This window comes from Pinus tabuliformis, chromosome 5_2 (genome assembly GCF_031772625.1).
Source record: "Pinus tabuliformis cultivar Carrire ecotype Pingquan chromosome 5_2, CPIR1, whole genome shotgun sequence".
Classification (NCBI taxonomy): domain Eukaryota; kingdom Viridiplantae; phylum Streptophyta; class Pinopsida; order Pinales; family Pinaceae; genus Pinus; species Pinus tabuliformis.
In genome coordinates this window covers 187,987,990-188,013,926 of record NC_142306.1, presented here as the reverse complement: position 1 = coordinate 188,013,926, position 25,937 = coordinate 187,987,990, and positions in this window count along the sequence as shown.

The following is a 25,937-nucleotide window of genomic DNA, read 5'->3' as shown; positions in this document are numbered from 1 at the left end:
CGAACTAGACGACATGGACCAAGATGCCGCATGAAGTGATTGAGTTGTTGCAAAGATCACAGAACGGATAGTTGTCAGTGGTGCAGGAATCTACCTGCACTAGATCAAGCTAGTACAATGATTAATACTTTAGCTTATCAAATACTTTAGGAAAGTAAATATAATTTACAAGAAATATTAAAGGCACAAAATCTATTTAAAATGATTAATTAAGCACCTAATAAACCTTAAACATGAAATATGAAGTTTATGTAGGAATAGACAGTATTCTTGGACTAGTGCAGGAATGAGGAGGTTTATGGAGATAAATAGAGGTTAATGATTGTGGTTTTGTAATAGGAAGGGGGTAAAAATAGAGCATTTCGGCCTACCAACACGGCTCTACTTTAATCCCACTTATGGCAATGATGTGGCCCAAGAGATTACTCTCAGACACTACAAAAATACTCTTTTTGGGATTAAGGGAAATCCCATACTTACGAAATTGCTTGAAAATTTTCCTCAAATGGTGTATGTGGTCGGATCTCTTCTTATAAAACACTTTGACATCATCAATGTATACCACCACATTTTGTCCAATCAATCCATAGAATGCAATTTCCATGGCGTATTGAAATTTTTCATCGGCATTAATCAACCCAAATGGCATTCTCTTCAATGTGAACATACCCCACTTTGTGCGGAATGTAGTTTTGAGTTTGTTAGACTCTGAGACTAGAACCTGGTTATATCATGAATACCCATCTAATAAAGAAAATGTATTTTACCCCGATACTATTTGTAGTATTTGTTCCATAGATGGCACAAGGTAGTTGTCTCTGTATGAGGCGTGGTTCAGGTTACAGAAATCAACACACAAGTGGATTTCCCTGTTATCGGGAAATCTAGTGTCTATGAAGAGCTGCTAGTCCCACTAAGGCTGGTAGCTACCTTAGAAACAAACAAACTAAAACCAATTTTTTTTTTCTTTATGAGAAGTAGATAAGAGGGGAAAAAAGGAGACCAACCTCTGTCTTGCGCTTGGTTCCTTGCTTGATTCCTCTCCCTTTTGATAGATATTTGCCACTCACTTCCTCGTCTACCCAGCTTCAAAGAGCACCTGTGGAATCAAAGCAGCATAATACTATCCAAGAACAGAGATCTACTATCATAAACAATATAGGACCAGATATATATTGACCACACAAATGCATATATCATCAATCATACAAGAATGTGGAGGAAAACTTGAATAGCTTTATTAATAATCAAGAACAGCAAAGAGGATTACAACCAATTATTCTGACCCAGCGTCATCCTCTCAGCAAGAAAGCCCTTCTTCACCTCATGAAAAGCTTAGATCACTCAGCACTATGATGTTACACTAAGAAACCAGCAGCACTTCCTTACAAGATACAAAATTCCAGCCTTCCAACCCCCGGATCTCTGGGATGAGAGATCTATATATAGATATTTACAGAGGTGTGAGTCAGCTCTGGGTTTTTGATTAGTGTCTTCTCTCTGATAGTTCTTGATTCCACTTGGAGATCTCATTGATCTCTTACTCATCCTTGGGGGATTCTGAGAGGCAAGTGTCACGGGAGAAGTTTCTGGAAGATTCCATGATCATCCACCTCGCAAACTGTCTCCACCACTTATCTATTCTCATCCATCGCACCCTATAGAAGGAATTTTCAGTATGCATCACACCTCCCCTGTGCATTTAGGTGGAATGCATCTCACCCTCAGCACTGAGCAATCAGTATGGTCCAGTTTTTACCATTTCTGAGTAGTTTTTCATGGAGAACTTCTGGGAGATGATGTAATCAGGTGACCTTGTTTCTTTAGAGTGTTAAGCAACACTTTTACGGACTTAGGAGCCCTTGGTTTATGGACATATATGATTGGGGTTGCAGTGCCCAAAAATGTCTATAACAGTTGCCCCCTAAAGCATGAGGTCGTTAATATTTTGATGTCAGGTGAAATGCTTTATCATGAGGATCTGAAGTTTTTTTTTGAGCTGGAAGGTGACCTGTAATAAGATACAATACAATACATTATCTTCATAATATTTTCATGATCTAGCTGAGGCGGGCATTCCCATGCTCAGCTTTATAAATTCATTTTCATGTACATAAGATAGACAATCGTCCGAGTGCAAACTTATGATTCTGGTAGAGCCATCATCCCTTAGATTGGATGATTATCTCTGCAGCAATGATGTACATTTGATGTCTTTATTTTCCTGAATATATATCGCAGACCAGATGGATGAAACTAGATCTGGGGTCTTAAATCTCGTTTGATCTTCACTCAAAGTACAAGTCGATCCATGTGAGAGATGTTCTGGAGTCGAACATGGAAAGACATCGTCTGATTACCAACCAGTGATGTAAGTTGTTAACAGGCGCGAGAGGAATCGCCGATAATGATGATGACCCTCAAGGTACGGCAGTACAATTCACATGGTGTGAAAAAGGGACTTGGTTTCGAACACCACACAAAATCTTCCAGTCGAAGGCCATTGATGTAAACATGTCGTCGGAAGTGAGAAACTTGCCATTGAGGCATGCAAGCTTCAAAGTACTGAAAGGGTTGTTCCTAGATCGACTTCCTGGATAATGAGCTGATGTCGATAGGAAGCGATCCGTCATAGGAGGGCCTTAATGAATCCCACATCAATGATACGGAACGGAGCAAATGATTTTAATGGAGGTGAAAACGATCTGATGACATAAGGTTCAAGGTGGCGGTCATGAAAGAATGGAGCGTAAATGTATTGCAGCGAATAAGACACAGGCGAATTCTCTGAGTGACTTCCCTTGAACATATCGGCGACACTAACATGATGGATTGGTAGCGTTAACCCCAAATATGGATGGAGTGATGAACCAATGGTGATATGACTAGTGAACCGAACAACCCAACCCGACTTTGATGCGGAGTGAAAGTGTCATGTTCAAGAGCGACTTGCTACCAATAAAGTTTCTTCAAGTTTTCTTCCCAATTTATCCCCAGTCATTGCTGACCAGTACCTCTTTATTTTTGTCAAGCTTGAGGAGGATAACATATGCTTGTTCTATAATTTTCCCTTCGGGCAAACCCATCACTATGTTTTAACGAGCCTAGCGATAGTGAAACTCGTTCTTGTCTGTATGGACAAGTTTGTCGCTATTCGGTTTTAACGAGTTTAAATACAAAGATAACTCGGTCCTTTTCAATTTTAGAGAGTCTGAAAAGGGACTTAAAGAAAACTCCAATAATCCTTTTTCGCCATATAATCCCTTAAGTCCGAAAAAGTATAAAACAATACAAAAGGGATGAATTTTCGGTAATTTTAATGAGCCGAACAAAACAAGCACTCGATCTTTTTGTGTAATAATCCCTCAAGTCCAAAAAGATTAAAATCTGAAGGAGGGATAGCACTTCCGGTCACTTTAACGAGCTGGAGAGGCCAATTACTCGGAAATCTTTTCATATTTTACGAGTCAGATGAAAAGAGCTTAAAGGAGACTCGTTTTTTGAGGAACAAGTGATAAATTTGGGTAGCAACTAATTCCAGGTAAGGTTTGGAATTTTCCAATCACGGCAGTGTCACAAGGATGGCTAACAGGATCACTCTTCGCAACTATTCCTCAAAAAGGGTAAACAATCAAATGGGGGTGAATGATCGGCCAATACAGAGTGGAGGTGATGATGAGAACACGACCAAGGCTTCAAAGGCTGATGATAATACATTCACGATGGTTATTTACCGGAAATTGGTTCATTTTTTAATGAGATTAAACTCTGGGGGAACATTTGGTCAGTGCTTATGTTTATTTTTTAACGAACTTGAATTCTGCGTTAAAACTGCTCAAGGCGGGTTTATTTTTTAACGAACTTTAACCCTGCAGTAACACTGCTCGTGGCAGGTTTATTCTTTAATGAGCTTGAACCTTGTGGTAACACTGCTCATGATAAGTTTGCATGCCCCCAACATAATAACACAAATCAATGTGCATGCCCCCCAAGCTTCATTGAATTCATCTCGATGGTTGGAATGAAGGTTTACCTTCGAGATCTTCGAAAGACTCGGCTTTGATTTTACGAGATCGTAATCAAAGACTTGATTTGGAAAGGGAGTTGTTTCATTTTTTAATGAGGTTGACATAGTAAAAGAACTATCCTCATGACTCCTTGTTTCATTTTTTAATGAGGTCGACACGAGATAAGAACCATCCTCGAAATTCAGTGTATTTACGGTATTTGATAGAAAATCAAAAACTGAAGGATGATTAAGGTTGTTGGAATAATCTTCGTGGTAATCCAAAAGATGGGAGCGATGGTGGTAATCTTCCCATGGTGCCTCTCTTATCATCATTGATTGAATGATTCCTTCGTCTGTAGAATGTACATGCGACCAGGGATCTAAAGAGGTGCCATATTCCTTAGGCCTATCTATCTAAACACTCGATGAGCATTGATTTGGGTTTTCCCCCAGGTCAAGAAAATTGATTCCTACAATATTTCTAAAATGGCGATGATCCATGCTGACAAATTGTTTAGGAATCTTCCGAATCCATTAGATATAGAATATTTCATATTGCAGGTTTCCATTGTGGCCACTTCCGCCAGATTACTCGGAGGTGGTAGGGAAAAAGTACCCATTAAGGTAGGGTCTTTTAGGAGGCCTACTCCGATATTTTGAAGCGAATGATTGCTTCCATGGATCATTGAAATGCTTCCTGTAACTTGTGAACTATTGGGGAGGAAAGTTTGTTGGTCAACGGTTGTAATTCTTCCCTGAAAGGGAAATGCAATCTTCCTGAAGTAGGTCAACACAACGGCAGCCATAGCATATATCCAGGGCATTCCCAGTAGGATGTTGTAATCGAGGTTTTCATTGATAACCTCAACATCAATTTCTACTATTTTGCCCCCCAGTTCAACTTGCAAGTTACTTAAAATCCCTTATGGAGTGTATGATCGTCCATCAAATGCTTTTAACATCGTTAATGATCGCGACAAGGGTGGTGAGCCTAAATTTTTCCAGTAACTCATCCACATAATACATGTAGATGCCCCCTCATCAATAATTGTTCGATGAACAGTTTTGTTGCGGGATTTCACTTGAATGAGGAAAGCTTGTTGAGTTGGTAACTGAGGATCATATCCTTTGTGATTAAAGGACACAAGATTAGAATCCTTTGGGTCAATCCCACCTATTGCTGATAATAAAGCCTGCTTTTGGGAGGGGCAATTTTGCAGTACCTCAAGTGCCGACATAGCGGATGGCGGTCGGGCCAGATCTTCCACTATATTATAATGTTGTGCTACTCTGGCACGAGGATTAAATGTCGACTTGTGTACTATTCCCTTTGGCGGTTTTATTGTTAGCTCTGGAATGATGGGCGGCACAACTTCTGTCAAAGTTGTTGTTGAACTACTAGGTTGACTTTTATCCTTGTTGTTCGACAGCTATGGATTCCCGTAATCTTTATTCCTTGTCGTTATCAAAGCATCATTTTGTTGTTTCGAAACCGACAACATCAGCCCTTGGGACAGGGAAGCATTTTGATTAGCAACCAGTTTGGTTCCTGGGTTTGGAAACGGATCAATCAATACCGCTGAGGTTTTTGAATTCTTAACGAGTTTCTTAACTTCAGCTTTATGTGGACAATATCTCATCCGATGATCCTCATCGTATATCTGACACCCCACAGGGGGTTTCCTTTGCCCAGAAGGGTTTGCAGAAGGTTTTTCAGGAGATGACTCATCCTGCTTCTTTTTTCTCCCTTTCTTTTTCTTCTTGCCCCCTGGTTGCTTCAGTTGTTTTCCCTTGTCGGTCGACACAGTATTTACCTCCGAGGTGAGAAGTTCTTTATTTTCATTTTGATCAGAAATGTTACAGGCTTTCTTAGATGTAGACTTTGTAAATTTCGTGATTGTCGTACCTATCACGCCATCGTCGGCATGGGAGTCTTTGTTTGATTTAGGAGGGGGAGGAATGGTAACTTCCAGTCTAGGAGCATCAGGTATTTTATGGTATAGCGTGCCAGACTAAGTATAGATCAAGTCTAGATATTTTGCATGAGCAATAACTTGCTCTTCAATGACGACTCCTCCCTTTGCCACATCTTCTGTGATAGAAGGTAATAATGACTTAATAAACCATTTAGCTAGCAGCTGATCAGGAACATATGTTTTTACCATTCTGCGACGACGTCGCCACTCATGAATATGATCAGATATGTGAGTGGCCGTTGTCTGTTTGAAATTGGTAAGAAGTTTTGTTCCCGTTTCGTACCTTATGGGTAGCTAAAAATGGGTTAAAAAGGTTGTGGCTAGGGTACTGAAGTTATCAAACGAAGCTCTAGGTAATTCGATATACCATTTTGCTGCCGAACCAGTTAACGTTCTCTGAAAAAGGCGAAGCCTAATCGAATCGTTGTTTAGGGTGTTTGATGAACACCACAGATGAAATGTCATCACATGATTCGACGGATCTTCACCCGGATTCCCATTAAATTTAGGAATATCTGACGGAAGTTTATGCGGAATCGCTGGCCACCAAGGGGCGTAAGCAATTGGATCGTTCATTAGTCGATTTAGATCCAGTAACTCTAAAGTCGCCACGAGGGGTAACTATTGATTCAGGTTTGGCGAAGCATACCCAGGATAAGATGGAATCGCCTGGGCAGTTGGTCTTTGCATACCAGCATAATGCATTTGATGTTGGTAACTTTGGTAAGGTTGATGGGCATAACCATTGTAGAATGGTTGATTTTGACCGTTTTGAATATACGGCTGCCCACTATTTGCAAAGATTTACTGCTCAGATCCTTGGTAAACTTGTTGGAATTGCAGTTGTTGATATTGCACCAGCCATGGTTGTGAAGCCATGTTTGTTGTCCAATATTGGCTGTTTGACCAAGATGAGGAGTAATTGTACCCGTTTGGGCCTGTGTCATTCCACTAGTTGGCGATTGTGGTTGAGTCACAGGGATAAGAGGTTGTTGCATTAAAACCTGAGAAACCTGAGGTTGGCATACAACAGGAAACGCTTGTACTTGCAACACCATCACAATAGCCGGTGTAGTTGGTATATTTGACATAGGTAAACATTGTTGCATCGAGTATACAACTCTTGGTTGTTGAGGCAGTATTGGCACCCAACCGCTAGATGTAATTCCAGCATAACCTAAATTTTGTTGTGAACTCTCATATGGTTGTCCTCTCAGAGGAGACAATGAAAGGGTGTATTGCTCCCCATACGGCGGTAATCCGGTACTTGAAGGAATGGTTTGCCCTTGAGGAACGGACTACCCAAATTGACACTGTGAAGGATCAATTTGCTAAGACTCAACATAAGAGTTCCCGGGTATTATTCCGGATGAACAAATGGGAACGGACCATACTATCGAAATAGCCCCTGAGTGGGCCCCATCTAGCGATTGAGAGCTAGTTGGGATAGATGGTATGCCATCGAACATTGTTGGAGTGACCGCAGGAAGTTCTGTCGTCGCTGTGTCAGATGACACAGTCCTAGATGTCGACGATTGTTCAGACATTTATAGTCTATCCAAAAGATTTCTTAGCGATTCTACAGGAGCTTCCGATAACGGTAGACTAATTTCTAATGAAGAAGGATATAGGGTGATCCCGACTCCAAATTGCACTGGAGTACTAGATGGAGGATCCTCCACAATCTCTTCTATAGCAATCAGACCAGGTGGAAGAGGTAGACCGTTAGGTCCGTAAAATATTTCCGGTGTTGAAGAAGGTATAGATTCTGCAGCGATAGATGTTTGGGGAATAACACCTTCCGAATCAGCTGTAGATGGAGCTGGTTCAGTAATACAAGTGTTTACCTTCACACTAGGATCAGCTCTACTGTTCTTTGGTGGCTGCGGAACTTCTTCTATAAAGGTAGGGATACTAGAAATGTTTGGAGTAACCAAAGTCTCTGATGGTGTCAGAACACTTGCTCCAACTTTACCAGGGGATTTGGAACCGGTTAAACGAGTTTGCTTCATCCGTAACAGTTTTGATTCTGGAGACAAAGACGGTTGACTCGTAAGCCTCCGCGAGCAACAGGGTTTCAATTGACTTTCTTCCACGATTGCGGATTACTCGATCAACTAAAAATCAAGGGAAAATATGTTTCCGAATTAAATGAATTTTAGACGCTTTGACACAACTTGTTTTTTCAATTTTTAAGAGTCGAGAAAAAACAAAAGATGACTCTAGTCGCCTTCGATTTTTAATGAGCCTGAAGTGACAAGTGCTCAGATGGACATTTTCCTTTAAGGAGTCTGAAAAGGAACAAAAGAGACTACTCTAGAAATCTAGACAGAGGGATTACCAAACCAATCACAAAACTGCAGAATTTTTACGGTACGGCAGTCAATCTTCCCGAATGTTGTGTTTAGTGCATTGCGATCGATAGGGCAGCAGACACGGCTTCCTATGGATAAAGGATATAGCCTATTGTGGTCTCCCAATATATACTTGATGGTATGTGGGAGCACAATTCCGTACTAGCACTTGTCGCCTCAAAGTGGAGGAATCACCCAACCACCAATGAAAACAACAGTTGCCAAGCTTTACGATGCCGAAATACTTCTCTAGCCTAGACTTCTAAATGTTGTGCATTAGGTTCCAAAGCATTTTCAGATTCATTAAATTTATTTTACAGTTGATCTTGCTTAATAAATTTTCCTTTCAGGTTCACCGAGTGATGTAGATATACAATTCCTAAAATGCAATCTAAGATGATAAACAATCGTTTAATCTTATTTTTGTAATGAAAATCCTAGCTACTAAGGAAAGAGAGACGATATTCTTTCAACATAGAGCAGAGAGCACACACTATATGCATTGTCCTAAATCAAACCAACAAACAGTCTAAAAGCAAATGCACATGCATGTATTTGTTTTCATCCTTCTTAATGTGTGAATGAGAAAAAGAAAGCTAAGCGCAAATCTGAATTATTTTTCAAAGCGAAATTACTAACAAGCTTCTTTTCAAGACAAAATGAAGACAATGACGACACTTTTCAATTTGGAATTGAAAACTTGCTTTCGACACTTGAAAAACTACTAATTCAAATCAAATACAAGAGTAACAGTGTAATCGACTATCAACAACAATCGGATTCTCTTCTATGACTGAAAACGACACTTGTGACACTTCCAAATCAAGAAACGACAGTTCAATTACGCTACTTCTTTGTAATAGAGAACTGAAAATGGCTCACAATACATAAAAACATTTACAGTTCTTTGCACAATGGAGGCGGAATAATGGCAAGGAAGGGGGTTTCCAACAGAGGTATACTGACTACAAACAACAAAACTCCTGAATAGAGCTGAAAAGAGTGAAGAAAAACCAAAGTCTGGAGGCAAAATTAGCCTTTTCTGATCAACGCACCTATTACACAGGGATTCCAATATGCATCCCACCTATAGCACACGGGAAGTGCGATGCATACTGATATCCTTGAAGAGAGTGTGCGATGGTACAGTGCGAGACTTTTGATCCAGTTCTTGGTCACAGTTTGCAGCACAATTCAGGGAGTTAGGCCGAGCAAGTGATAATCAGTAAATAAATCACAGGGGTATATCTAAGGAGGTTACTAGAGCCACCACAAGGGCAATTAGAGAGTTTGTAAATCAATTGTTCAGTTCATAAACAAAACCTGGAGATAGACTGAAGCAACATTGATCTACTTTGCACTTCCATAGCAAATGCAGTTCGAAGGCTAGCTGGCTTGACTTCAAGCTCCGTCTGTAAGTTTATAAAGCAAACAAATATAAACAAACAAACAATCTATTCGCTCCCCAGCGGAGTCGCCATTTTGTTATCGGGAAATCTAGTGTCTATGCAGAGCTGCTAGTCCCAATAAGGCTGGTAGCTACCTTAGAAACAAGCAAACTAAAACCACTTTCATTTTCCTTTATGAGAAGTAGATAAGAGGGGAACAAAGGAGACCAACCTCTGTCTTGCACTTGGTTCCTTACTTGATTCCTCTCCCTTCTGATAGATCTTTGCCACTCGCTTCCTCGTCTACCCAGCTTCAAAGAGCACCTATGGAATCAAAGCAGCATAATACTATCCAAGAACAGAGATCTACTATCATAAACAATATAGGACCAGATATATATTGACCACACAAATGCATATATCATCAATCATACAAGAATGTGGATGAAAACTTGAATAGCTTTATTAATAATCAAGAATAGCAAAGAGGATTACAACTAATTGTTCTGACCCAGCGTCATCCTCTCAGCAAGAAAGCCCTTCTTCACCTCATGAAAATCTTAGATCACCTAGCACTATGATGTTACACCAAGAAACCAGTAGAACTTCCTTACAAGATACAAAATTCTAGCCTTCCAACCCCTGGATCTCTAGGATGAGAGATCTATATATAGATATTTGCAAAGGTGTGAGTCAGCTCTAGGTTTTTTATTAGTGTCTTCTCTCTGATAGTTCTTGATTCCACTTGGATATCTCATTGATCTCTTACTCATCCTTGGGCGATTCTGAGAGGCAAGTGTCACAGGAGAAGTTTCTGGAAGATTCCATGATCATCCACCTCGCAAACTGTCTCCGCCACTTGTCTATTCTCGTCCATCGCACCCTATAGAAGGACTTTTTAGTATGCATCGCACCTCCCGTGTGCATTTAGGTGGGATGCATCTCACCCTCAGCACTGAGCAATCAGTATGGTCCAGTTTTGACCATTTTTGAGTAGTTTTTCATGGAGAACTTCTGGGAGATGATGTAATCAGCTAACCTTGTTTCTTTAGAGTGTTAAGAAAAACTTATAGGGACTTAGGAGCCCTTGGTTTATGGACATATATGATTGGGGTTGCAGTGCCCAAAAATGTCTATAACATTCCCCGGACTTCTTCCTTACCAGGACCAAGTTTGATACCTAAATATAATGCCACACTTTATATATGATCCAAGCATTGAGCAGCTTCCTTAACTCCTTTTAATTAAGAGGCTCAAGCGTCGAATGCACCTTCCGTAGCTTTTGTTGGAACGGCTTGGCCCCTTATTTAATTGGGATTACATGCTGGATAATTTGTGTGTCATAAGTTTTGAGCTCATTGTACATCCATGGGAATACATCTCAGTACTGCTTGAATAAGTGAATAAATGTTGTCGCTCCTATGGTGTGAAACAAGTACCAAGATTGACAAACTTTAGATCTCTTTTTGTTCCCAAATTGATCTACATGTGTGAAAAGGTTGATCTATGGATCTTTGCATTGACTAGCATGAGGTTATCTGTGTTTGTGTTAGATTCATCCTGTAATGCCTTCTCGTGCTCGTCTTCATCGATAGTTGCATCTTTGAATACATCATTCACCATAAAGTGTAGTACCTGCTAGTCATCATTTAAAATGCGTAAATTAGTAATATTATCAGGGATGGATGGCTACGAAAGATGATATCTACGAAAGCCATTGGCTAATTCTCGCCTTCCAAGGGAGTTACCATGTTTTTCATGTACCACTTTAAGTTCACCCAGATCTGATTGTTTCTTCTCTTGTATAGAAGCCACAAATGTGACTAGCCCGTCGAAAAATACCTCTATAACTTTTTGGACTAGTCTTTGCTCAATAATACACCATATGCTTATGGAATGTCCACAATTACTATATTTATACATTCGTGAACTCGGTGACCAAATGATAAATGAATAAGAACATTATTGAGTTCACTGATTGCATGGACAAGAGTCTTATCCAGCTGAATGATTTGTGCATCTGTTTTATCCCACTTTGCGTTGAATTTATTCGCAACAGATAAAGGCATTACGTTTACCGATGCACTAGAATCAACCAAGCAATTGTGTACATTATAATTGAAAATTTCAAATGCCAATAGAAATGGAGGGTAGAGTTTGTTTACATCAAATGTTAAAGCATTAAGTGCAGACACCAGGGAACCAGAGGACTTATTGGATTCGGATCCCTTCTGTGAAGAAGCATCATTACCTGAGAGGAACTCTCCGAGTTCACGTAGGAGCATGTCCCGCTGGTTCACGATGTTCGTTATTTGAAAAGTTAGATACTCACTCAAGCTTTATTCATCTCTTCAACTATGTTGTAATCTAGTGTGGGAGATATTTCCAAAGTATCTGAGGGACTTGGCTTGTCTTCTACTTCTGGGGTGATGGACTTATTTTACTGCTTGCAGAATTATTTTTCGTTGTAACTTCATTTCCATACTTGTTCTGAGTGTTCTGCATTGAGTTGATGGGCGGATTGTTCTTACTTAACAAATGTTCTTTCAATTTCTACTTCGTCAACTCTTGTGTGGGAGCTGCCCCTTGGCTTCTTAAGTTACATCGTGTGTTCTTCTTCTGGGTTGGTTCATCACTCAGTGGTTTCTTTTCGGTGTTTCTCTTTCCAACTCTGAGTACACAACTGAATGTGTTCACTGCATGCCTAGTGCTTGGAGTCTCTTCAGTCACGGGAGTTTCTTCCTTTTCTTCGGTAGGATTGTTTTGTTCATCCATAAGAACTGTATCAATAGAATATGTATCCAGAGTATTCATGTTGTGGTTCCATTGTGGGAATTTTTCATCTGAATGATATTCTTGATGAAATGAACAATATTGATCCATGCCCATGCTCTCGATATTCAGCACAATGTTCGAGATTTGCGCAGAATTTGTCAGCTAGTTATTGTTGTTGTTGCCAAAGTTAGAGGTCATTCTCAGGAAGTTGAACTTGGGAGGTTTACTACTCATGTGGCCTTGCTTGAATTGTGTTTCAATTCTGCCAACTCATTGGATAGAGACTTGATAGTTCAGGTCAAGCTGTCAAGATAAATTGCTTCCTTTTCCTTGGCCTTGCTTATGGAGGCTTGAGACCTTTTTCTCGTGTCTTTGGACTCCTTTCTTGATTCGTCATTTGCGATGAATCCAATCAAATGCAAGTACTTTTCAACTATGATCGCCTCTTCAAAAGTTTCATCCAAAGTTGGTTTCGTAGTTCTTTTCACTAACTGCACAATGCTTATTGGTAAGGAAGATGTGAAATAGTCGATAGTGGTGGAGTCATGAGGTTTTGCATCTATTAGAAATATGTTCAAGATATGATTAAACCTATGATTGAAATCTTTCACCTTTTCTTTCTGCTCCATATTGAGATTGCCCGAGTCTTTTAAAAGCATGGCGGGGGTTTTATCATCAGTGAATTTCTCAAGAAATTGTGTCTTAAAACCCCTCCAATTTTGGATCGAGTTCAGAGGAAGGCTATGATACCATACAGCTGCTCTACCATCTAAGGTACACATAAAAAGTCTACATGCAACATCATCGTAACATACCTCAAGTGTTTGCAGGTGTAGGTAGAAGTTGTCTAGATGATCCTTCACTTTCATTACTTTGTCAGGGTCATACTTTGTTAGTAGCTTCTCCGGGTGCCTCGGCATTTTGTGTAACACACTTGGTAGTGCAAGTGGGCCTTGAGTCATCTAGTCTAGATCTTGGTCTGTCATGTCTTCATCGTTGTTTTCCCCTTCTTCATCAGAATCTAATTGGTTTTCTTCTTCTTTTTCTTCATCACCTAACCCATGCAAAGTATCGTCCGAGAGAACCATGTTATCACCGTCACCACTATTGAGGGTTGGAGGATGCTCTAGTTTTTCTTTATTTTCTTCAAAATCTGCTAACTCTTCAAGTTTGGCGACAACCAAATCTTCAACTGTTGAGACCATTATCTTGGTGGGTGTTATAGACATTTTTGTGCCTTACAGCTATAAGCATGAAATGTCCATAAATCAAGGGATCCAAAGTCCCTAAAAGTGTTGTTCCTGCCCCTAAAGGAACAAGGTCAACCAATGACAGCTTCTCCCAGAAGTTCTCCACCAAAAACTACTCAGAAACAGTCAAATTAGGATCAATTCAAGTGCTCCACTAGCTGCCTGCGTTGCAAAGCACCCAAATACACTGGCTAGGTGCGTTGCAACGCACTTGAATGCACTACCCAGGTGCGTTGAGCGGGAAATGACAAGTGGCAGAGTCATTCAACGAGGTGGAGAGACAATGGAAGCTTCCAGAATCTTCTCCAATGACACTTGCCTCACTGAATTCGACCAGTGATGAGTAAGAGGCTCTCAGTCTCCAAGTGGAAGCAAGAACTGACAGAGAGAAGCCACAAGTCAAAGCATAAGCTGACTCATCCTCTCTGCTTACATCTATATATGGATCCCTCATCCCAGAGATCCAGGGGCTGGAATTTTGTACTTTGCAGAGAATTGTTGTTGGTTTGAGATTGAGATTAGTACATTGGATGATTTATGCTTTGTTGGAGGTGAGGAAGGGATTCCTTTGCTGGGAGGTAGATGCTGGATCGGGACTCACTTGGTTGTATCTCCTCTTGGACTTTCTTATCATATCAATAAAACTATTTGAGTTTCTTCTACATGCTTGTATATCAGTGATGTTTTGTTATATTTGCATGTTTAGCTTAATCTGATCCTGGGCTTTTTATGAATGCAAATCTATATCTTCGTGTAGTTTCTCTCTTCTGTGATCTTGCAGGAATTTAGTGAAGCTGGGCTGGTAAGGGAGCAGGGAGCTGGGAGCTATTGAAGAGAGGAGCGATTGGATCAACAAACTAGCGAAAGACACAGGTTAGTTTATCCTTCCTCTTCGTTTACATTTCATAAAGAAGAATACTCAAGTAGTTTTCCTTGTTTGTTGCTAAGGCACTGTCACACCTTAGAGTGGGATAGGGGCGTTCTGAATAGATACTTTTCCCAACAACAAAGTGGCGACTCCACTGGGGATCGTATCTAGTTAGTTTATTTGTGTTTCTATTGTTGTTCTTCTCATAAACTTAGGAGTGGCGAATTGAACTGCATTTTCCATTTACAAATGCAAAGTAGAGATCTGCTACTCTAGTCCACTCACTGGGCCTATTTATGATCTGAACAGCTGATCCACAAATGCTCTAACTGCCCTTTGTGATAGCTCTTAGTCCTCCTTTAAATCATCCCTCTAATTGTACCTTACTGATAGCTTTTATCCGGCCAAAAACCATAGATTAAACTGCAAACCGTGACCCAGAACCCAGAGAAAATTCTCGTTTCTGCTTCAGCGCAGGCTCTGTGAAGAGGTTCTGCATTTCAACGTAGGTCCCGAGAGGGATACCTGCACTGCAATTCAGTTTCTCTGTGCAACAGGTGCGCTGATCAGCCTTTGCCCTGTGCAGCTGTGGTTCTTTGCTTCATTTTGTTCAGTTTTATCTCTGATTTTTGCAGCCTGTTATCAGTGTGTGTACCTATCTGAAAACCCCTTTTCTTTGCCTTAATTCCGCCTCAGTTGTACAAAAAGACTGTAGGTGTTCTTTGTGTATTTGTTACATCATTTACAGTTTTCCATTGAAAAGTGAAATAGTCATACTGTCGTCCTTAGATTTAGATCTGTCGTAAGTGTCGATTTTGATCTTAGGAGAAAGTTCCTTTGCTGTTGACAGTTGATTATACTTTTTACTTTTGCTTTGGTTTGAATTTGTCTCTTTCTAGTGTCGAAACGAGTGTTTACTTCAAAATCATAAAGTGTCGTAATCTTCTCTACCTTTTTGATTTTGAAAAAGAAGCTTGTTTGTGTTTTTTCACTTGAAAGCAAATTCAAATTTGTACATCAACTTTCTTTTTAGGCATCAATATTAAGAAAGTGAAAACAAATACATGCACAAGTGCATTTGCATTTTGACAGTTTGTATGGTTTGATTTAGGAAAAGTGCATTTACAGTGTGCTCTATGCTCTTTGAGAAAAGATTGTGTCTTTCTTTTCCCCTTGTAGCTAGGATTTTCATTGTTGAAAAGAGATAAAAGCTTGCTTATCATCTTTAGACTGCATTTAGGAATTGTATCTACATCTCGTGGTGATCCAAAAAGGCAAACTTCTAAGAAATATCAACCTAAAATAAATTGAATGAACTTAACAACGCTTTGTAACTTAACGCACAACATAGAGGTCTAGCCTAGAGACGTGTTCCGGCGTCGTAAAACCTGGTGACTGTCGGCCTCACTGATGGTTGGGTGATTCCTCCTGAGAGACGATAATTGCCAGTATGGATTGTGCTCCCACGTACCGTCGAGTATATATTGGGAGACCCCTATAGGCATAAAACCTTTATCCATAGGAAGCCGTGTCGGCCGCCCTACTGATCGCAATGCACTGAACACAGCATTCGGGAAGATTGACCGCCCGTACCCTAAAAAGTATTCTGCGGTTTTGCGATTGGTTTGGCACACCCTCTACCTAGAACTCCAGAGCAGTCCCTTTCGTTCCTTTTCAGACTCCTTAATGGAAAAGGTCCATCTGAGCACTTGTCACTTCAGGCTCATTAAAAATCGAAGGAGACTAGAGTCATCTTTTGCTTTTTCTCGACTCTTTAAAATTGAAAAAGCAAGTTGTGTCCAAGCGTCGTTATAATTTATTTTAAACGGAATATTCATACCCTTTTTCCTACGTTGATATTTAGGTTGAGAAAATGGAGCCTACCAACCAAGGAATCCCCCTTGGTGGAAATCCTAGTCCCTTCTCCTCTTGGGGAGATGTTGGTGCGCCCCATATGGCCACATTGTCGCTTCCAGGACTGACAATTGGCTTGCTGGTCTGGCTCTTTTCAACCAATGTCGTTCAGAACACCACTATTCCTGAACAGTCGAATCAATAGTTAGACCAGTCCAGAGTTACCCACCAACCTTCTACCTCCTCTAATTCTTCCTCTCCTCCTTCCTCTTCGCTTGATGGGGCTGGCAAAGCCAAAAGTCAAGTTCCTAAGGAGAAGAAGGAAAAGAAGAAGAAAGAGAAGAAGAAGAAGGAGCCAAAAGCGACTGGGGGCAAACGAGTGTCGTCTAACGAAAATCCACACACTGCACTGACCAGGCCTAAATCGCCATGTGTCATTTGCAAGGGAGACCACTTTCACAAAGATTGTCCCTGCATCCCTCGGATACTAAGGGACTGGTCTCCCCGTTTGCACAATCCGGTGGCGTCAACCTCTGATAGCCATGTTGAAAGCACACCGTCAACTAGCGAAAGTGAAGTCCCGGGACAAAAAGGGAGAGCTAGATCTCCCTGTAAATTGTGCGAAGGCAATCACGCCATCCACCGTTGTCCCTTCTTAGACGAAGCTAAAAGAGTTTTGGATGATCGTCCGGTTTCGCCGTTACGACTTCCTCCTGGATATAAAAAACTCTTGCCGAGTCCTTCGTTAGTTGAGAATCCAGCTAACCCGCTCAAGTGGTCAGCTGAAGCGCTGGTCATTGAAGATGAACCAGCTGAATCCATACCCGACGAAAGTCAAAAGGTTGAGGCGGAAGTTGACCCGGTCTTGCCTTCAGAGGATTTATCTTCGAATGACACAGTCACTGAAGAGAACAAGGATGACACCGTCCAAATTCTCTTCATCAACACAGACTCCTATGAACACGGGGGCAACCTACCCATTCCTTTATCGTAGGAAGGAAGTTCGTCAGAGCCGTACCCGGTCGTCTACTCGGTCCCACCTCCAAGCAACCTAGTTGTCTCCTTCGAATGGAATCAACTAGGCAGATCCCATTTACCAGCAAGCATACCATTTAGAATTATCGTCCAAATATACAGAATGGTCATGGCTAGCACCATCATTGATGAGGGGGCATCTGTGAGTATCCTTTCCTCTATTGCTTGTAAAGCGCTTGGTTCGCCATCGCTTTTGCCTGAAATGAGAAATTTGACAGGCTTTGATAAAGGAACCAGTCGACCTTTAGGGATCCTCCCCAATGTGCCCATAACATTGAAAGGGAAGACCGTTCAAATGAACGTGATGGTCGTTCAAGGACCCTTGGATTATAACCTACTCCTTGGGCGAGACTATATTTATTGCATGGGAGCCATCGTCTCCTCACTCTTTAGAGTAATGTGTTTTCCGCACGAAGGAAGAGTGGTCAAGCTCGTGGACCAGCTTTCATTTCCCGAATCACGCATCGCAAATAGTCATATACCGTCCCTAAATGGTCTCTTCACGCAAGAAATGTCTCAACCCACGGTCCGTCCTCCCGATGAGCGCGAGTAATTCGGAGGGATATGACTGAAACCCAGGGGGCATGCATCCTGGTCTGCTTCGGCAAGAAAACTTCGGGTATAAGGTAGGTTTCCGCGGGAGAATATGACTAGTCTGTACCCCGTCCGTGATTGAGATAGGGGTTATTCTAGAATAAGATTCTTTTGTCAAAGTTATGTGAGTTGGCGGGCATCGTCGCTCACCTTTGTTTATCTCGGTAGACATCGCCGAAGAAGTGTTTTGTTTACACTATAAATAGAACAATCTTTGGGTAGCATGTAAGAGGTAGTACCCTTCTTGATAAAACAAATGTTTTCTCAGCTCGAACAAAGGGTGACCCTTCCTGATAAAACGAATGTTTTGTCAGCTCGAATAGAGGGAGACCTCGAAACTCTGTTTTATACCTGGGGGCATGCAAACCTTTTGGAGTGCAAGCAAGGGGCGGCTATTTATTTTTTAAATTTTTAGGTCCTCCCTTTAAACCTGTAGGCTAACCCTTTAAACTCGTAGGATTAGTAGTTTCCTAACTTGCATAAAGAAAGGATGTGGGGCAAAATCTAAATGTTGCCGTTTTATGTGAGACATTCTTATCATATGACTGGATTATCGAGTAGTTTTAGCACATAGTTCATGCTCGTTAAAAAATAAACATAAGATCGAGCAGTTTTAGCACATAGTTCATGCTCGTTAAAAAATAAACATAAGATCGAGCAAGTGTTTCAACCCGCGTTTAAGCTCGTTAAAAAATGAGCTATCCTCCGGTAAATAACCACCGTGAATGTAACATTATCAGCCATTAAAGCCTTGGTCGTGTTTCCACCGTCACCTCCACTTTTCCATTGGCCGATCATTCACCTCCATTTGATTGTTTACCCATTTTGAGGAACAGCTGCGAAGAGTGATTTCACTAGCCATCCTTGTGACACTACCGTGATTGGAAAATTCCAACCCTTACCTGGAATCAGCTGCTACCCGTTTTATCACTCGTTCCTCAAAAGACGAGTCTTCTTTAAGCTCTTTTCATCTGACTCATAAAATATGAAAAGATTGCCGAGTTTTGGCCTTCCAGCTCGTTAAAGCGACCGGAAGTGCTATCCCTCCTCTAGATTTTAATCTTTTTGGACCTGAGGGATTATTGCACAAAAAGATCGAGCGCTTGTTTTGTTCGGCTCGTTAAAACTATCGAAAATTCATCCCTTCTGTATTGTTTTATACTTTTTCGGACTTAAGGGATTAGATGATGAAAAAGGACTTCCGGAGTTAACTTTACATACCTTTTTAGACTCTCTAAAAATGAAAAGGACCGAGTTATCTTTGTCGTTAGACTCGTTAAAAAGATTAATAGCGACAAACTTGTCTTTAGACCAGAACGAGTTTCACTATCGCTAAGCTCGTTAAAACATAGCGATGGGTTTGCCCGAAGGGCAAATTATAGAACAAGCATATGTTATCCTCCTCAAGCTTGACAAAAATAAAGAGGTACTGGTCAGCAATGACTGGGGAAAAATTTGGAAGAAACTCAAAGAACCTTTATTGGTAGCAAGTCGCTCTTGAACATGACACTTCCACTCTGTGCCTGAGTCGGGTTGGGTTGTTTCATCCACCAGTCACATCACCATGGTCTCGCCATACCATCCACCTTTGGGGTAAATGCTACCAATCCATCATATAAGTGTCGCCGATATGTTCAAGAGAAGTTATCCAGAGAAGTCACCCGTGTCCCATCCACTGCCATACATTATATTTCATTCTTTCATGACCGCCACCCTGAACCATATATCATCAGATCGTTTTCACCTCCATCAAAATCATTTGCTCCGTTCCGTGTCATTGATGTGGGATTCATTAAGGCCCTCCTTTGACGGATCGCTTCTTGTCGAAATCAGCTCATTATCCAAGAAGTTGATCTAGGAACACCCCCTTCAGTACTTTGAAGCTTGCATGCCTCAATGGCAAGTTTCTCACTTCCGGCGACAGGTATACATCAATGACCTTCGACCGAAAGATTTTGCGTGGTGTTCGACGCCAAGTCCTTTATTCACACCACGTGAATTGTACTGCAGTACCTTGAGGGTCATTATCATTATCGGTGATTCCTCTCGCGCTTGTTAACAGTTTACATCATTGACTGGTAATCAAGCGATGTCTTTCCATGTTCGACTTCAAAACATTTCTCACATGGATCGACTTGTACTTAGAGTGAAGATCGGACGAGATTGAAGACCCCGAATCTAGTTTCATCCATCCGGGCTGCGATATATATTCAGGAAAAATAAAGACATTGACATGTACAGCATTGCAAAACAGATAATCAACCTACCAAAAGGATGATGATTTCATCAGGATCATCAGTCTACCATCAGACGATTGTCTGTCCTATGTACATAAAAATGAATTTATAAAGCTGAGCATGGGAATGCCCGCCTCAGCTAGATCATGAAAACAGTATGAAAATAATGTATTGTATTGTATCTTATTACAGGTCTCCTCCCAGCATTGAAAGAACTTCGGATCCTCCTAATAAAGCATTTCACCCGATAAACGACCTCATACTTTAGGGGGCAACTGTTATAGACATTTTTGTGCCTTACAGCTATAAGCATGAAATGTCCATAAATCAAGGGATCCAAAGTCCCTAAAAGTGTTGTTCCTACCCCTAAAGGAACAACGTCAACCAATGACAGCTTCTCCCAGAAGTTCTCCACCAAAAACTACTCAGAAACAGTCAAATCAGGATCAATTCAAGTGCTCCACTAGCTGCCTGCGTTGCAAAGCACCCAAATACACTGGCTAGGTGCGTTGCAACGCACTTGAATGCACTACCCAGGTGCGTTGAGCGGGAAATGACAAGTGGCAGAGTCATTCAACGAGGTGGAGAGACAATGGAAGCTTCTAGAATCTTCTCCAATGACACTTGCCTCACTGAATTCGACCAGTGATGAGTAAGAGGCTCTCAGTCTCCAAGTGGAAGCAAGAACTGACAGAGAGAAGCCACAAGTCAAAACATAAGCTGACTCATCCTCTCTGCTTACATCTATATATGGATCCCTCATCCCAGAGATCCAGGGGCTGGAATTTTGTACTTTGCAGAGAATTGTTGTTGGTTTGAGATTGAGATTAGGACATTGGGTGATTTATGCTTTGTTGGAGGTGAGGAAGGGATTCCTTTGCTGGGAGGTAGATGCTGGATCGGGACTCACTTGGTTGTATCTCCTCTTGGACTTTCTTATCATATCAATAAAACTATTTGAGTTTCTTCTACATGCTTGTATATCAGTGATGTTTTGTTATATTTGCATGTTTAGCTTAATCTGATCCTGGGCTTTTTATGAATGTAAATCTATATCTTCGTGTAGTTTCTCTCTTCTGTGATCTTGCAGGAATTTAGTGAAGCTGGGCCGGTAAGGGAGCAGGGAGCTGGGAGCTATTGAAGAGAGGAGCGATTGGATCAACAAACTAGCGCAAGACACAGGTTAGTTTATCCTTCCTCTTCGTTTACATTTCATAAAGAAGAATACTCAAGTAGTTTTCCTTGTTTGTTGCTAAGGCACTGTCACACCTTAGAGTGAGATAGGGGCATTCTGAATAGATACTTTTCCCAACAACAGTGGGGGTGGTTTGTTTCTTATTTGGAAAATATGGAAGATTATGTACTTCGAGTATCAATCCAATAGCTCTTGCAAACTTTCGGGTGATGGGGAAAAAGGCTCGGATCTAGTCGTAAGAGATTTCAAAAGCTTGTACAATCTTGGGCTTAGAAGAATTACCAACTTCAGGAATGTGCACAGGGGAGGTGTTGGGAATGTTACTTCCTTGACCAGAGGAAGTAAGATTGGGGTTGGTGAGGTTATCAAGCATAAAAATCTAGTTTCCCTCCTTCTACTGCCAGAAATTTTAACGGTGTTGGACCTGCCAACATTTAAGGGTACTCCCTGATATGTGGTCCCAATTAGACCTCACACCATTTGGGATAGGAGCCCCATCCAGAATATGAAACGGTTTTTGGTTATCTTAAATATATGCCTTGGCTCTAACTGTTAGCAAGAGAGAGGAGTGCAAATGCTCCTTCAAAAAGAAAGGGGGTGTGCCTGGTGAGTGTTCGATCATATGTGTGTCAAAGTTCTTTCACTGCGAAGGGGAGGAAAAGTGAGCCTCTAAGAGAGAGGTAGTAGTACCACCCTAGTAGAGACACACATAAACAAGAAGGATTTGTACAACATCAAGTGGAATAGTCCACAAAGATGTGATGGTAATTGCAACCAATGTAATAAGGAATATTTGTCTAATATCTAGTGGAATAGTCCACGAGGATGTGAAAATGATAATAGCAATTACAACACATTCTCAATATGATAAGTACCAAAATAACCAAAATAGTTCAACTACTTTAGCACATATGAAAGCAAACATGAATTACAAACATTCACATAATAGTCTTACAAATATCCATAATCCATGCATGAAGAACGTGTTGGCCCATAGGGCTTCTTATATTAAGTAAAAGTTCAAAGACACATTTATACAGTGAACACCATTAGCTCCAATAGTGGAGTGTTGGAGCCACTCCTTTCTCCTCAAAAGAACTAGCTTATCTCTCTAATGCCTTACGGGAGGAGCCAAGGTGAAAAGTACTTTTCTCTTACAATGAGGGTGTATATATAACAATGAGGAAGTGATGCTTCACCTTCCTTATGACTCTTCATATACCCTCATGACTATTTGACTTCCTATGACTTTTCAACTTTACATGACTCTTCATATTCCACACATGTCCTTTGGACTTCCACTTTACAATACATTTTCGAAACATAATTTACATCATTAACCACAATGGTGTGGCATGTGAAAACTCTTGACATGACATGACAATGTTGGCATGGACTGCTTGATGATGTGGCAATGTCAAGAAACAGTTGCTATTTTGTGTTGAGGGTCTGCTTGAGAATGTTTTCCTTTTCACCTCCGCATGGCTTGGTGATAAGGAATCTTCAATGATCTCAAGTCTTGAATGGTGATCGCAAACTGGTGTCCCTTTTCTTTCTCTTGATTAATCAGCTTGCATACTCAGCTACAAGAATTTCTTTCAACATGTTGCACTCCTTCATCTTTTTCTTCATAATCTCTCTTTAGCATGATATGGTACATGTTTCTACAATTCACTCATGATGAGACGACATAAATACAAAAACCCCCTAGTCTAAGATTGTGCATATTGATCCATTGGCTGATCTGGAACCGGATGGAATGTTGGGAAATGGGCTCAATGGCTATGTATTTCAATCAGTCAAGGTAGAGCCTTGAGCATTAAAACTGCGCAATGCGCAGTTCAAGTAAGGCTGAGGGAGAAAACAGCACAACTCTGGAGATTAGTGTGACAGGATGAAGGGATGAGCACTGGGTGAGCACATTGTGCAGTTTTAGGAGACAAGGGAGACTGAGACATTGTGAAATTGTGCATATCAGGGGCCTAGGGGATGATCTTGAGGCTAGTGACTGTGTAACCCACAGTTAGGGCTAGGCTTGGCAGAGGAATTGCGCAATTTTGGGAGCCAAGGTCAGGGTTTGAGCACTGAAACTGCGCAGTGAAACAGTCCTAGGAGACAATAACTGCACATTGCACAGTGCCAAGAGACAAGGTCACAGTTAGAGGACTGAGAATTCACAATGCGCTAAGGAGGTTGGGTGAATCTAGGTTTCTTGGTCGGGAAGCTTTCCAGAAAAGGATAAGTTCGGAATCGGTGAGATTGATGTGAACAGTGATGAGACTTCGACTATGATCACACACTTAGAATACTTGATGACACAACAACATAGATCATCCAAGTCACATGAAAATGCACTTCCTTTAGTGTGATAGCTTTATGACAACTTACGACAAGTGTGACACCAAAGATACACTTTACGATGAACGTGACGACACTTGTGCGACAGTGCTTGAAATTTTGGAAATGAGTGAAATAGATGTTTACATGGTTAGAACAACTCATTTAAACAAATATGGCCTCTTGAAACTACCAGAATAGGCTTATATAGATGATGTGATAGATAACATGCATAAAGACGACATTTTGCTTGTATTGCAAAAGGGACCAAAATACTTCAAGAAAACACATGGAATGAGTTTCAATATTTGTGATGACAATGTAGAAGACCAAGGAAGGCTCAAAAATTGAGCTTAGGCCAAAATTTTGGAGGGTGTTGTAGCAGCGACAACACCATCTAGGCTTGAGATCCACTTATGAGGGAGGATAAGCTCAAGGGATAAGAGATATGACCACTAGAGTAGCACCAGAAAGAAATTCAAGGCCTTTATCCATTGTAAATGGTTAAAACCACATTAGAAGCTTCTGGAAGTAGAAGATTCAAAAATATTTTTTAATTTTCTATAAATTCTATAATCATTGCACCTACAAAATGGAGCAACCAGTGCTGGTCAGCAATGGTGCTCAAGTATGCAACTTGCACCCAACGCTGGTGGGTAAGCATGCAGAGTGTGATGGGCCTCAAATCATGGTTTTTTAGTAGGTAGACCCAGAAACTCAGACTTTTTGGAGAATTGATGCTTAGGGCTTTGCAAATGGATTATGACAAAGTGTTCAAGGATGTTGATTGATCTAGTTCTTAGGCCTATTGAGAAGATCTGACAAAATAACTTGTAACACCTATCTTCCATAGGGTATATCTTTGAATATACAGTGAATCATGATCTAAAATTCTTACCAAAAGGTACTTTGAGATCTCTTCTAGATCTACTCCAAATTTCATGGTCCAAAACATCTCATCAAAATTATAAAAAAAAAATGAAATGACTCATTTGAATTGATTTTAGGACCAATCACAAACCCTAATTTATATGGAATATATCTATGAATTATAGCCAACCCAAACCTAAAATTTAAAACAAAAACTTCCCAAAGACATTTTCTTAATATAATCATAACTTCGCCATCTGTAATATCCCAGGAAAAAAAAAGTTATAGCAAAAAATTTAAGAAGACTTATTTGAAGTGGAAAAACCCCATGTTCATATGCTTTGATACCAAATGTTATGAACCATGCTCCATAAAAATGATTAAGAAACAAATAATTTAAATCCACTTCAATGGGGAAACCTCCTTTTATAATAAATACATTGTATAATAAAATTATTTATGATCCTAAGACGATGTCTCCTTAGTATATATATATATAGGAGACAAAGGGTACAATTATAAAGAAATGGTATAATGAAATCTTCTAACTGACATAACAATATAAAAATAGAATGTAATAACTCAATATATGGGGCTTCAAAAGGGGTTTTACATGGAGCTTATATAGGTCTTAACACTAGGAAAGTGTTAGAGGAGGAAGGGCTACCTCCATCCAAAATTGAGATCTCCTTGATAGGAGGCTCCTTGTGCTGGGAAGCAAAAATGAGGGCAAGGTTTCTATTTTTTAGATTTGATTTTTAATCATACTTAAAAGGGGATTACCTCAAGAGAGGGGATGTGAGGAGAAGGAGAATGGGAATTAACAATTTGGAATGAGTACATATGAATAGGCGCATATAAAGAAGGGGATGACCCACCAATATTCAACATAGAGTGCGAAGAATCAGAAGGTTGAAAATTTTTACCACAGGGGCAAGCCTCCAAAATTTCAATAGACTTCCTTTAGGGAACCATGTCATCATCTCATTAAGATGGACTTCAACCAAATTGTTTACATCCTTCAACACATTCTTGTAGACTATGGTAATGAAATTTGTGTCTAACTAATTAAGATCTTTTAATTTCCATACTATTCTAAATGGGGGAACAGAGAGGGCTTCTCACATTAATTCAGAACATGCCTCACTTTGTGACATATATAGCATTTGAATGGGATGTGCCAATAATCAGTCTT